Source organism: Bidens hawaiensis, unplaced genomic scaffold (genome assembly GCF_021521415.1).
Source record: "Bidens hawaiensis isolate Kalapana, Puna unplaced genomic scaffold, B.hawaiensis_p1.1 tig00007409_1, whole genome shotgun sequence".
Lineage (NCBI taxonomy): Eukaryota > Viridiplantae > Streptophyta > Magnoliopsida > Asterales > Asteraceae > Bidens > Bidens hawaiensis.
The window spans coordinates 146,245-160,436 of record NW_027491513.1 but is presented as its reverse complement, the minus strand read 5'-3'; the positions used below and the strand labels follow the sequence as shown (position 1 = coordinate 160,436).

The window sequence follows — 14,192 nt, the reverse complement described above, 5'->3', positions numbered from 1 at the left end:
GATCGGGTTTTTTAGGGTTTGAAAAGTAAAGAATGTTACATAGTCTCCGATATATAAGTTGATACTTCTTTTGTAGTTTTTGCAGTCAGACTTGGTTGCGCCAACTTTATCAAAACCTCTATACATGGTCCTCATAATGTTGAAAGCTTTAACTGGACCAATGTTAATACTACCAAGATCATCTAACATCTTTTGTGGGTAAATGTAAGCTCGCGAGCATAAGTAAAGAAATGGATATCGTCTTTATCAACAAATGGATGATTGTGTGCTTCACCGAAATATTTCACCCTATACTTGCCATTGTCAGTTAAAATTAACTTTATTTGTGCCTCACAATTTGTTCTTTGAGAAGGCTTCCTACATTGTTTTTTCCCTTTGAAATTTTCACTTAGCGTGTCCACTTCCTTAACAGTTCTTGAACCTTACTGAGTGCAAACAAAATACTTCAAACGAACAACATTATTGTCCACTCACTGTGTTCCTTTCCTAATAGAAAAACCGCCAGCTAAAACGTATCTTCTATAAAATGACTTTGCAGCTTGAATATTTTCAACAATCATTCCTTCGTTAGGTTTGATTGAGGCAGTGCTAGTAGAGTGTACGTCTTCCTACTAGAATTTGGAGATACATATTCAATGCCAACTTCCTTGTACACCGGTGGATCTATAATCGGATATACAACAAACCATAAAAAGTTATAATTATATGAAAAGATGTGATTTACAACACATTGACAAATAAAATCTGAAGTGTTATAACATGTTAACATAACTTTAATTTTTAAAATACATTAACTGAAACACAACACATTAACTTAAACAAAATTTCCACATCAACTTAGGATTAATTACATTAACACAAAAAGAGAAACAAATGAATAATAAAAAACACATAGATACTGAAAAGGTTATTAATCTGAGAATGTATATGTACAAAGAAAAACACATTTACAAACGGATAAAATCAAGATGGCTTGGTATATCACAAGAAAATGTAACAATCTAAAACTAACACAATAAACACATCAGTCTATATTAACCGGGAATTCAAAAGGTGGTAAAAGCTGATAAAATAACCATAACACCGAAAAATATGCTACACATCGTAAAAAATTAACAGGTCCTTCTTAACACTATTAATGGCGGCTACAAACATATGTAGGTCTAATGATTGGGATATCGATACAGGATCTAAACGAAGAAAAATATGTTGATAATATAACAACATGAAAAAAAAATTAAATGCGGTTGACGCATTCAAGTTTACCTAATTCATCAACTTCCTTGAAATTACTCATGTTTAAGTGTTGAAGATATAGAATGATGAAATAATCGGCCGATGAATGATGAGAAAAACAAGGATCAATGACGACTGGGTGTTGTAGAAGACCAACTGTTTTTTGTGAATGATTTTAAAAAATATTATCCATAATATAAAGATTGTAACTGATTATGATATTTAATTTAGATAAAAATTTACAAAATAAAAAAGAGTTAGCTGATTACAATCTTGCCGTTGGATGGATATTTTGATCTAATGATTCAAAACTCTTCTTACACTTCCTAGGATAATTCTACTTCTTATTTTAACATTGCTCTATATATATAAACAAAACCGAAAATTCGAAATGGGTCGGGTTCTCGGGTTTGAAAAGTAACGAATGCTATGTATATATATATATATATATAGGATCATGATCATGTGAGAACTTTTTGGGAATTGAGAACTATGAGAACCATTTTGGACCACAAAAAAACCCAAATATAAAAAAAATCATAAAACAAAAAAAACACACAAAAATAAAAAAAGTAAAAAAATCAAAGTTCTTATTTATCATCCCGGTTTCTAAAAAAAAAAAAATCCGTAAAAAAAAAATTCTCGGTTTAGCTAAATTATACATATACATATATGTATAATATGTACATATATGTATACACATGTTTTTTTCCTATACACATATGTATAATTTAAGGTAAATGATAATGTACATATTTGTACATTACATAACTAGAGATTAAATGAAAGTATACATATGTGTATAGGTATAATACGAATTAAAAACAAAAAAAAAGTCAGTTTTTTTTATTATACATATATGTATAATATGTACACACATGTTTTTTCCTATACACATATGTCTAAAAGGTAAATGATAATATACATATGTGTATATTACATAAATAGAGATTAAATGAAAGTATACATATGTGTATAGGTATAATACGAATTAAAAAGAAAAAAAAAATTCGGTTTTTTTTAATGAAACCGGAATTAAATATAAGAATTTTGGTTTTTTTACTTTTTTAAAATTTTTGGTTTTTTTGTTTTATAATTTTTTTAATATTTTTTAGAGGGTTTTTTTAGTGGTCCAAAATGGTTCTCAAAGTTCTCAATTTGCCAATGGTTCTCTTAGGATCCTTACCCTATATATATATATATATATATATATTAAAAATGTTGAATGGTTTTGCAGAGCGAAAACCGATGTGAGTTGCTAATAAATGTGGGTGACTCACTAGTGAAGGTGGCTGAAGATAAGGCATGGCCGACCATGGATGCGGTTTTACATTTTAAGCCAATAATGGTAGATTGTGTCAAGGTTTCCGTGGATGGAATTATTGATTCGTATAAAGATCTTGATGTCTACAATGTAACAAAACAACAGAAGTTGGTAAGGTTAAGACGTTGGTTCGTCAAATTGTTCAGTGGCCAAGAAAAGCAATAAGGGTATATTTTTATTATATGTTAAAATATATTTTCGTGTATCACTATTTACTAGAATATTTTTTTTGTTAAATTTTAACTTGTGAACCAAAGGGCACTGAGCAAGTCACCAAGTGCCTCGAGAGTGAATTTGAGTTCCTCTTAACCGAGTCATACAAGCGATCCCGCCCGTCACAAATAAATGACAATGACACTGTGGACACTTTAACTTTATGTTCACAAAAGATCAACCAATTTACTGTAATATATATATATATATATATATATATATATATATATATTTAATTTAGTTTGATTTGTTATATTATCATTGTTTTTGAAACCGGACCTGGCCGGCCGGTCCAACTGGTTTAACCGGGATTCAGCAACTTAGCCGATCGGAGTTGCCAAGGAGAACCTGGCCGGCCGGTCCAACTGGTTTAACCGGGATTCAGCAACTTAGCCGATCGGAGTTGCCAAGGAGAACCGGTTAACTGTTTAAAATTGGATATATTAATTAAATAACCTCTAGTGATGGGCTCGAACTTAGAACCTGCATATAGCATAGAAAGTATAATGTCAACTGTGCTAGCATCATGTTTGCCAAATTTGTAAGTAAAATCTATTAATATAGATACATTTTCACATGTAAACTGATCGTATATATTTAAAAAAAAAGGAAAAACTTAATGTAAGAACATTAATTTAAGTAATATTAGACTATTAATATATTTATAATTTGATTAGTCTTTTTTATTTTTTTTCTTAAACATCTTCACTTTTTTTGTTATATGTTGCATATTATATAATTTCTAAATAATTTAAAGTGTTATCCGGTTCTTAATCCGAGTCAATCAGTTTAACCGGTCCGACCAGCGAACCAGTAGCGCGTCCGGTTTGATGTCTAGTCCGATTATGAAAACCTTGATAAGCAAACGTCTGATCTGTTTGCAAATAAACCTTAATCTGAAGCTAAACTGTTTATTTATTTATGTTCATTCATTAATGCTAGTGAACCGTTTGTTTATTTTGTTAGCGAATGAACATAAACGGACGCTTTCATTTTCTTATCGAAAACACTTGCATATATTTTTTAAGCTTCATTTTACTAATGTAATATGTTTTCTTAGGTGATTTCTACGCTTTGAGTGGCGATAATGCAATAATGAAAACGTCGGTTCAAGTTGCAAGAGTGAAGACATCGGTTCAAGTTCGAGTTGTTAGAATGAAGATGTCGTTTTTTAAAGTTATTGTGTATTACTTTTATGTTTAAACCTATATTTATTTGTGACAATGAAACTTTTTTGTATATTATTTTCTTTGGGTTTTTGGAAATTCATATTATATTATATATAATATATTTTTTCTGAAAATTAAAAAAAATAAAAAGGAATCAAATGGTGCGGTCACCAAAACAGCATCTTTTGGATACACGCCGGAGGTTCATATTAAGCATATTAAGCAGTTCATATAGGATGCAAGAAAAGGTGCGGTTCACATTTAAATAAGTAGAAGGTGCAGTTTGAAGAATGTGCGGTAGTATTTTACAAAAGATGCAATGGTATAAGGTGCGGTCCTTGATCCGCACCTTTTTGGAAAATTGACCCATCTTTATAACTCTTCTGTACTAGACTACTTGTGAATATAGCAGTTTATTAAATAAAATATCCAACTAAAAGTGATTGAAATTGCAACTAATGAATAAAAAATAGCAGGTGAAAAGTGGAATAAAATAATAACAGCTATAATGAATGTGTAAATAAGAAGCGATTGTGATATAGGACGGCTTAAATTAGTGCCCCGCTTGAAATTTGAGAAAAAGTCAACAACCGCTGCTAAGAAACCCCAAAGCGAGGCTATATAAAGCCGTTCCAAACCACTTTAAAGTTTTGTTTTGTACCGGTGGTGTGGAGGTACTCTTAATGAAAATTAAGAGGCTACCAAACATCCCTTAGTAAATATCTATAAAAGTGCGGAAGAAATGTGGAGTGTGGACAACTAAGAAAAAAAAAAGCCTAACAACCAAGACACGATTAGATAAAGAAAGCAACTCATAATTACATATACACGCATTTATTTATACTATGAGAAAATTACTTCCATCCGGTCTTTAATTTTCACGAAAGAACATATATCCGTATGAAGATTCCCTTGAATGTCCATTATCAGAACTTGAGAAATTACATCTAACTATATACCGATACTAGATTTTATCCTCCGTATTACGGGGTTGTTTAACATTATTCGTTTTTAATATATATATATATATATATATATAAATTTTAATTTTATTTATTGTAAGAAAGTTAATATTAATATACTTAAAGTTTGATGATAAAATGGTTTCATAAATAAATGATATATTATAATCTGGTTTAAAAGCTATCTGGGTTCGGTGATACCCATTACCCGTTTATTTTCTTTATTATAAAATTGTTTCTTAATTATAAATAATATCTTTTTTTAATAAAACATGATATTAATTTTTAGTATATCCCTATTTTATAGGATTTTCATATCAAATATTTGATGAGATTAATTTTAATATAATGAGATGTTACAACCCGCTTAAGAGCTATCTGGTTTGGTGACCTTTACCCGTGAATTCGGGTCATATACATGAGAAACCTTCATTTACAAATAAAGCATTCTGATTGCTTGATAGAATGGTTGTTTTACATTTTTCGTTTTTTAATATTTATTTTTTGGATTTTAATTTTTTTTATTGTAAGAAAGTTAATAGTATACTTAGGGTTTGATGATGAAAGGGTTTCATAAATAAATGATATGTTATAACCCGTTTAAAGCTATCTGGATTTGGTGACCCATGACCCGCTTATGTTTTTTACTATAAAATTATTTATTAATTATAAATAATATATATTTTTTTAAATTGGATATTAAATTTTAGTATATCCCTATTTTATAGGATTTTCATATCAAATAATTGGTAAGATTAATTTTTAATTTAATGAGATGTTATAACCCGTTTAAGAGCTATCTGGTTTTGGTAGGATCCATACCCATGAATTTGGGTTAAATCAATCAGAGACCTCAATTTAAAAATCAATAAATCTGGTGGCTTCCATAAAAGGGGGAAGCGACCACATCGCGACACATAGGATTTTAGGAGTTTCGTTTATATATATTATAGATTATAGATATAGATAAGTATGGCAAGTATAACTAATAATCTATAATATATATAAACGAAAACCCTAAAATCCTATTTGTCGCAATGTGGTCGCTCCCTCCTTTTATGGAAGCCACCAGATTATTTAATTTTTAAATGGAGGTCTCTCATTGATTTAACCCAAATTCATGGGTATGGGTCTTACCTAACCCAGATAGCTCTTAAACGGGTTATAACATCTCATTAAATTAAAAATTAATTTTACCAATTATTTGATATGGAAATCCTATAAAATAGAGATATACTAAAATTTAATATCCCATTTTATTTAAAAAAGATATTATTTATAATTAAGAAATAATTTTATAATAAAGAAAATAAACGGGTAATGAGTATCAACAAACCTAGATAGCTTTTAAACCAGATTATAACATATCATTTATTTGTGAAACCATTTTATCATCAAACCTCAAGTATATTATTATTAACTTTCTTACAATAAATAAAATTAAAATCTAAATATACATATATAAATATTAAACATATAATGTAAAACAACCCCCGTAATACGGGGGATAAAATCTAGTACTTTGATAAGGCTGTGCACTATTGGCGTGGAAGGAGGGGGAGAGGGGCGCGGTGGGGGGAAAACACTGTAGAGGGGCAAGGTGAGGTGGGGCGGGGAGGGGGGAAGAGTGGAGGGGACGATGGGCGCAGTGGGGGATGAGGTGGGGGGCCCACCACCAACGGTTTTATGACCGTTTAAAGCCTCGATTGCATGCATTGGGAATGGGAAGCCTGCCCTGTTGCTTGGCTAGGTCAATATCATCGGGGTGATCATGATTGGCCCAACAGTTATTCTTGAGGCGGCTGCATCATTTGATCTTTGGATATGGCATGCATTTTTTGGGACGCCTGGTGCAAACAATGATATAGCTGTGATTAATGCGTCCCCTATTTTTTACTGCCTCACAGACGGAGTCTCACCCGACATCTCATTTTCCACGAACGATGTCAACTACGAATACGGATATTATCTAGTCGACGGTATTTATCCAGAGTGGGCCACGTTGGTTCTTAGCTTTACGTGCCTGACTGACTAAAAACGCCAGTATTTCAAGAAAAAACACGAGTCGGCAAGAAAAGACATCGAAAGGGCATTCGGTGTATTAAATAAATGTTGGTCTATCATTAGACAACTGGCTCGTTTTCTACAAATGGATAAGTTAAGAAACAAAATGTACACTTGCATTATCTTGCATAATATGATATTGGAGGACTCGGGTAGAGCAGTTTGCCAAGGCGAGTACAAGGATCAGCCAAAACCGATCTATACACTAAACGAAGATGAGAAACTTGTTAATCTATTAAAAACACGAAAAAGGGAAAGGAATTTCAGCTTTCAATCGGATTTGGTTGAACATCTTTGGAGTAATAAGCAAGATGATGGCGAGGACGACGACTGAAAATAGCTTTAATTTTTTTATATGTTTTTTTATTCAATTTATTTTGTATTTTAGTATTATAGTATTTTTTTTATTATTGTATTATATATTATTGTATTGGTTTTTTTGTTTTAACAAAAAAAGAAAAATGTTGGGCTTCGAAGCCCCCTCACCATAGAGGGGCATTATGCCCTGGGGCTTCGATGCCCCCAGTGCCCACATGGCGCTAACGTGGCACTACAGAGGGGCTTCGAAGCCCCCCACCATAGCACACAGCCTAATCGTTGAAGTCCAGTAGCAATCATCATATAACCAATATAATAATAATAATAATAATAATAATAATAATAATAATAATAACTTTAAAATCTAAGGTTATGTGATTTGGTTCTAGTAGCCAGAGGAGTAGTGCTCTAGCGGCAGGGAAGGTCACCGGTCGTTGGTGACAAAATGTCATGCGTGAGGTAAGGGTTTTACGTACGAGGCCAGCTGAAATGGTAGCAGGCGATGCATAAGTGATTTGGTTGTATTTTGTTTTTGTGACATTTGAGCCAAAACAAGGTACACCTCAGTACGTATTTACCGATTAAGCAAATAAACGCCTTTTGCGTAACAAACGAACGATTAATCAAACGGGTCGGGTTATGACCCAGATATCTCGGGGGGGCCATATATAAGTGATATACGATCTATACAAGCTAAAATATTAGAAATATGGTCTTATTTTGATAGCAAACAAGTAAACGAAAACATGCTCGTTTAACTACCCGCTATAGATTTAAACGCGAAAGATAGTTACAAACCAAACATTGTATCATCCGTTAAGCCGAAAAAGACTTACTAAACACTTATTTGAAATGTTTTAAGTGACCCGTGAAAATATTTTTGATTTTTACAAACATATAGTATGTTTTTATAATTTTACACAAAACTAGCCGAAAAAACACACGTTTTCGCGCTGTTTAACGCACCCGATAAGTTTTTCGCACCAAAAAACCGAACCCGAACTAAATTTGGACTGGGATTTTTGTATTTGGGCTTGAGAAATCAGAAACTTGGGCCAAAATGGGCCCAAACTGGGCCCATGGAGTTCCGGCCGCAGCCACCACCCCACCCCCCCTTTATTTTCTTTTCACATATAAACTTGATTTGAGATATTTTTACACATATTTTCAAACACAACTTCTGGAAATCTTCTTCTACAGCCAAAACCAGCAAGAAACTAGTTAAAAACCTTATGATTAATCGATTTCTGATTCGTTTAAACTCGTTTAACAACATATAAACATGTCTTGATTGTTAAAAATCATAGTTAACCATGTAAAACTCTTAAAAATCATTCAAAAACATACTTTGATGTTAAACCTAGTTTCAAATCAGAAACATGATCTTTTTTGGCCATAAACACGGATTAAAGGGTTGAAACGGCGTTTTTTACGGTTCAAAAGTTTGTTTTTGTGCACTAGCCGAAACCCTAAGTTAAAGGGCTGTTATATTGATGAAACTGCTTGGTTTGTGATATAGGACTTGTATCTAGCTTGCATAAAAGCACAAGAACCTGAAAACTTGATTAGAAAGTCGGAAACGAGCCAAACCCGCTAAGGTAATGCCGAAACACTCGATTACGGGCTGTTTAGGTTAAGGTTATGATGTGCATATTGTTAGACCTTGAAATTTTTCAGGAACATCAGGGACCATTTTAATAAGTCCCTGTTTAAATTTGGTAATTTTTCGATCATCTGAGAATATTTGGCGAATTTATTACCGAATTGGGACGTTTATTTGGGAAAAATAGCTAAAATACTTCAAAAATTATGAAATTTTTCTGGGAACTCATATTTGATGTATTTTGATCACATTTGAGTTTTGGGATCATTTGGAGAAGCCTAAAGTTGTTTTGTGTATATGCATTCGTGGGAATTTTTATAGTCGAATTTGGGCCGAAAAGAATATCGCACGAGCTTTTTACATTCTGGAATTGATACAAGTTGATTTGAGACATGATTTTAGCATTCAGGAATTTTTGTGAAATTTTTGGAAATTTTTTGGGGTAAACGGACGATTTTTAGGCGAAATATAGCTGACAAAATGAATTTTTATAAATTAATAAATCAGTAATTAATTCCAAAAATATTTTTTTAAAAATATACATATTTTAATTGATAAGTGGCTAAATTTTCATAATTTAATGATTAACGGTTAATTAATTATGCTAATTTGAATATTAAAAAAATTCAGTTTTTATAAAAACCGACAAGTTCACGACTAACGAACCTGCAGGAATATCAAGACACCAAGAGTGATCAAAAATCATATTTTTGGACTAATTAAGTAAAAACGAACTTTTCTATGAAAAACCTGGACAATCCGGATGGATTGTGCGTGTTTCTTCTTAAATCAAACTGAATAAACGGAAACGGCCCCGTGGCTAATTCGGGACCCCAGTATGTGATCCTTCTTTATAACTTAATCATTTTATTAACCAATACATTTACCCAAACTTGTTTTCCCATAACTGTTTTCTGAACGCGTAAACGAACAATTTGGCCCAGCTGGGAAAACAGGAATCTGAGCCAAGTTCGGTTTTAAGTATTAGACATTGAACAACATCACAACCTAAGCCTATTGCCACTTTCTGGGCATTCCAGCTATACCCAGATTAATTATACAGCCCAGTTTAGTATTGAGATTATAATAATATTAAAATATTAATATTATTATAATATTGATTATAGGAACTACTGATAGCGGACCGAACAAACCACGAGCTGATACAGTACTGATTATCTATTAAACCGTGAGTTTCATGACCCCACTCTTTAAACAGTTTTACGAACTTTTGGGGTGAAAAGCATGTTTGATTACATATACATACCTGAAACATGTATTGATGTGAATTATCTAAGTGCTAACACACGAAAGTCCCCACGATCACAGTGATTAACTTCGAGCCGGTGGCTTGTGAATAGTACTATTGGTTTGACAAACCCAAATGGAATCGGCCTGGCTGCCGTGTCACATAGCGCCGTTTGCACATGACCATATTTATACAAATAGGCTATGTAGTGTTAGACATAGCTACCGGGGCATGTTGTGGGTTGAAAAGGGCCACAGTGGTTGATTGAGCGTGGGAAATGGATGCACGCAGCACATACAGTCAAGGCTTCACTGTAGCTTAGCATAATTACATCACTTACATACATACATACTTATTTCATGATTACAAGTGTTGACTTGTGAATACTCATTACTGTTTTCTTGAAACTAGTGAAACTCACCAACTCTAGTAGTTGACCCGTTTTAAACTGCTTTTCAGGTGTACTTAAATCGGAGTAATTTGGTGATCGGTTACTTGACCAAGGTGTGTGGTTGATGCTATGTAAATAGAAGCAAGGGCGTTAGTAATAAGAACGTATAGTTAACGAACTAGTTTTGTTTGTATCACCTAGACTGTAAAACAATGATAGAACAAAGAAATGTAATATATTGTAAATTAGTGTGTAATGTTTCTTTATAAACAATGTGTTGATACCAGAGGTGTCTGTTACATTCCCGTTTTACGCTTTCGCATTGTGCTAGTCGGGGTGTGACAGTTTTGGACTCGGATTCACCTTCCAAAAAGAAATCAAATCTTTCCCACAATTTCAATTGCATGAATACTTAAGTTAAATGTCCCATTTGTTTGGTCGTTAAATGGGCTAGCTAGGGTTTTACAAAAACAAAACAGGTCGGCATGCAATTTAATTTGTTTGATCCATGCTTGAGTTTCTTATGTTTTAGCTAAGGAAGAAGTTGTTTCTTCAATTCTTATAGTTGGCTGTCTAGGGTTTATCATTCATGCTTTTCTTTTTACTTTTCTGTCATATACTCTTTATTAACTATGTGCCAAAATATATATGTTTGATCAAACTCATATAATAAATTATCATGTTATACACTGATTAGTAGGAAAGAAAAATGGACGCAGAGGAGGAGGAGATTACCCATATTCTAGAATCTGCTCTATCTGCTGACACCGACGTCCAAACCAAGGCAGAGGCCATGCTCAGGAAGTTAGAAGACCAAAACTTTAGTGGATTTCTTTGTTCTTTGTCACTTGTGCTCGCATATGATGATAATGATACATCCTGTAGATTGGCTGGTATCGTGCTCAAGAACTGTTTGGCCAATAGGTGGCTCTCAAGTAATGCCTCACTCAGATCCCAAGTCAAACGCCTGTTGTTAGAAACTCTCGGTTCATCTCGTTCTGAAGCAGCAGCGCACACTGCTGCACTAGTCGTTGCCAAAATTGCTACCATTGAAATCCCCAGAAAAGAATGGCCTCAACTTATTCCTTGTCTATTTAAAAACGTGATGCAACAAGATAAAACCGCATCGTTAAAGCAGGCAACTTTAAATGCACTTGGGTATGTGTGTGAAGAGATATCTCCCAATGATCTTGTGCAAAATGAGGTGAACGATGTCCACACTGCTGTGGTTCAAGGGATGAATGTAACCGAACCAAGCTCGGTCCGTCTTGCAGCAACTATTGCGTTGAACAGTGCTCTTGGTTTTGCACAGACCAAGTTTAAAAACAAGCAGGGCAGGAACGATATTATGAAAGCTGTTTGTGAAACAGCAAGGGCGGAAGAAGCAGATATTAGACAGGCTGCGTTTGAATGCCTGGTTTCAATAGCATCAACTTACTCTGGAGTTTTAGAACCGTATATGCTGATGCTGGTAGCCTTACTGAAAATGCTGTTAAAGGAAACGAAGAAGGTGTTGCTCTTCAAGCAATTGAGTTGTGGAGGTCTATGATTGAGCTTCAAGATGGTGATAATTACTTTATTGGTTCATATATCTCTAAAATGGTGTTACTTTTGTTGGTCCCCTTGTTGCTTGAAACTTTAATGAAGCAAGATGAAGAAGAAGAAGGAATCAGGAATCTTTCTATGGCAGCGAGGATGTGTCTTGGTCTGGTTGCTAAAACTGTCGGTGATAGAATATGGCCTTTCGTTATCCCTTTTGTGGAGAGTGGCATTTCAATGCCTGACTGGCGGTCTCGTGAGGCTGCTGTGTATGCGTTTGGGTCAGTTCTTGAAGGTCCAAGTGTTAAAAAACTATTTTCAGCAGTTATCTCCAATTTAGGCTTGCTGCTTGAAGTCATGCAAGATAAAAACAGTCAAGTGAAAGGCACCACCAAGTGGACACTCGGTCGTGTCTTTAAACTGCTGCTACACAGTCATGACACTGATTTACCTTCTATTTCAGATGATAATATGGAAAAGGTTATGTCGGTTCTTCTAGCAAGTATTGATGATTCTCCCTATCTTGCAGAGATGGTGTGTGGGGCCATTTTTTCTCTTGCTTAAGGGTACGGCAGCTCGTGGGTTTTCTTAGAGAACCTTTCAGCTATTATTAGCTCGCTTAAGAGAACTGAGACACGAGCCTGTGCTAATGATACTAGGTTAAGATGTGTTGCTTATGAAACCTTGATTGAGGTGGTTAGATGTTGTGACCTTGAACTATCAGTTGATATAATAGCTTCACTTCTCGCAGCTACCATGGACCAACTAAAACGAACAATCGAACTTCTGAGTCCTTCACCAGACATTAATACAGAAAAACAAGAAGATTTGCTATCTTTGCTTGTGGTGTCATGCAAGTAATTATTCTGAAATTTGGGAGTGATGATGTAACCAAGTACATTATACTTGAAGAAGCAGATTTCATCTGGAGTATATTTTTCGAGGTGTTTGTTGTGTGTCGTAGCTCATCCGTACACAGAGAAGCAATGCTCGCCACTGGTGCTCTTGCTTGCGCCATCGGACGCGAGTTTATAAAATACATGTTCATGTTTTACAAATATTTACAAATGGGTCTTAAAGGCGTTAAAGAATATCAAGTTTGTTCAGTCTCAGTTGATGTAGTTGGTGACATATGTCGAGCTTTGGGTGACAAAATATTACCATATTGTGATAGCATCATGACGGTTCTAATTATGGATCTTGGTAGTCTCGATCTGCATCGTTCTGTTAAGCCTTCAATTTTCTTGTGCTTTGGTGACGTGGCGCTTGCGATTGGTGAGCATTTTGAAAAGTATGTTGAGAAACAATGCGAATGATGCACACAGCTGCTGAAGTGTTTGAACAGATAGATCGTGCTTATACGGAGATGATGGAGGTTGGTAATCAGTTAAAAAGAAGTATCTTTGAAGCGTATTCGGGTTTTTTACAAGGGCTTAAGGGTTCTAAGGTTGAGCTCATGCTGCCTCATGCTTCACATCTGTTAAAGTTTGTACAACTTGTTGCTGAGGATGCTAACAGGTATGGGTTATCTTTTTTTGTTTTTTTTTTTTGTATACTGTTGGTTGGTTATAGAAGATATATATATTTTGTGTGAAGGGATGAGAGTGTGGTGATAGTAGCAGGAGCAGCATTGGGGGATCTTGCAGACGCGCTTTGTTCACACGAGAATTTGTCAAAAGATTTGCCATTTTGTAAAAAGTTTATGGGAGAATGTCTTGAGTCTAATAATGAGCAACTTAAGGTGGTTGCTTCTTGGACTGAAATGATGATTGGGCGCATGTCTTCAGCATGAATTTGGTTATTGAAAGATGCATTTCTACATGCTTTTAGTAGGAGGAACATGTTATGTTGAATGTGTTTTTATTTGTACCTATGACTTACAATTTTGGTGGTTGGTTATTTTACTTTGGTTGCATCTTTTGTCATGCTTCTGTTATATATTAAAGTTTTAATTTTTATTTTTGAATTATTTAGGGGATAGTTTGTTCAATCAGGTTATTTAAAATCAAAACATCAAGCTATAGTCTTATTATATATCCTGACGACTGTGTAGTCATTAATTAATCCTTGTATTTGTGAAACTTTTGATAATTGAGAAATAATGCAAATAATGATCTTGGGAAA

At 34.0% G+C, this 14,192-nt stretch overlaps 1 pseudogene; it reads left to right on the top strand.

Annotated features, from left to right (window-relative positions):
* Positions 1-11,238: 11,238 nt before the first annotated feature.
* On the top strand, positions 11,239-13,860 carry LOC143635070 (importin subunit beta-1 pseudogene; annotated as a pseudogene).
* The last annotated feature ends 332 nt before the right edge of the window (positions 13,861-14,192 follow it).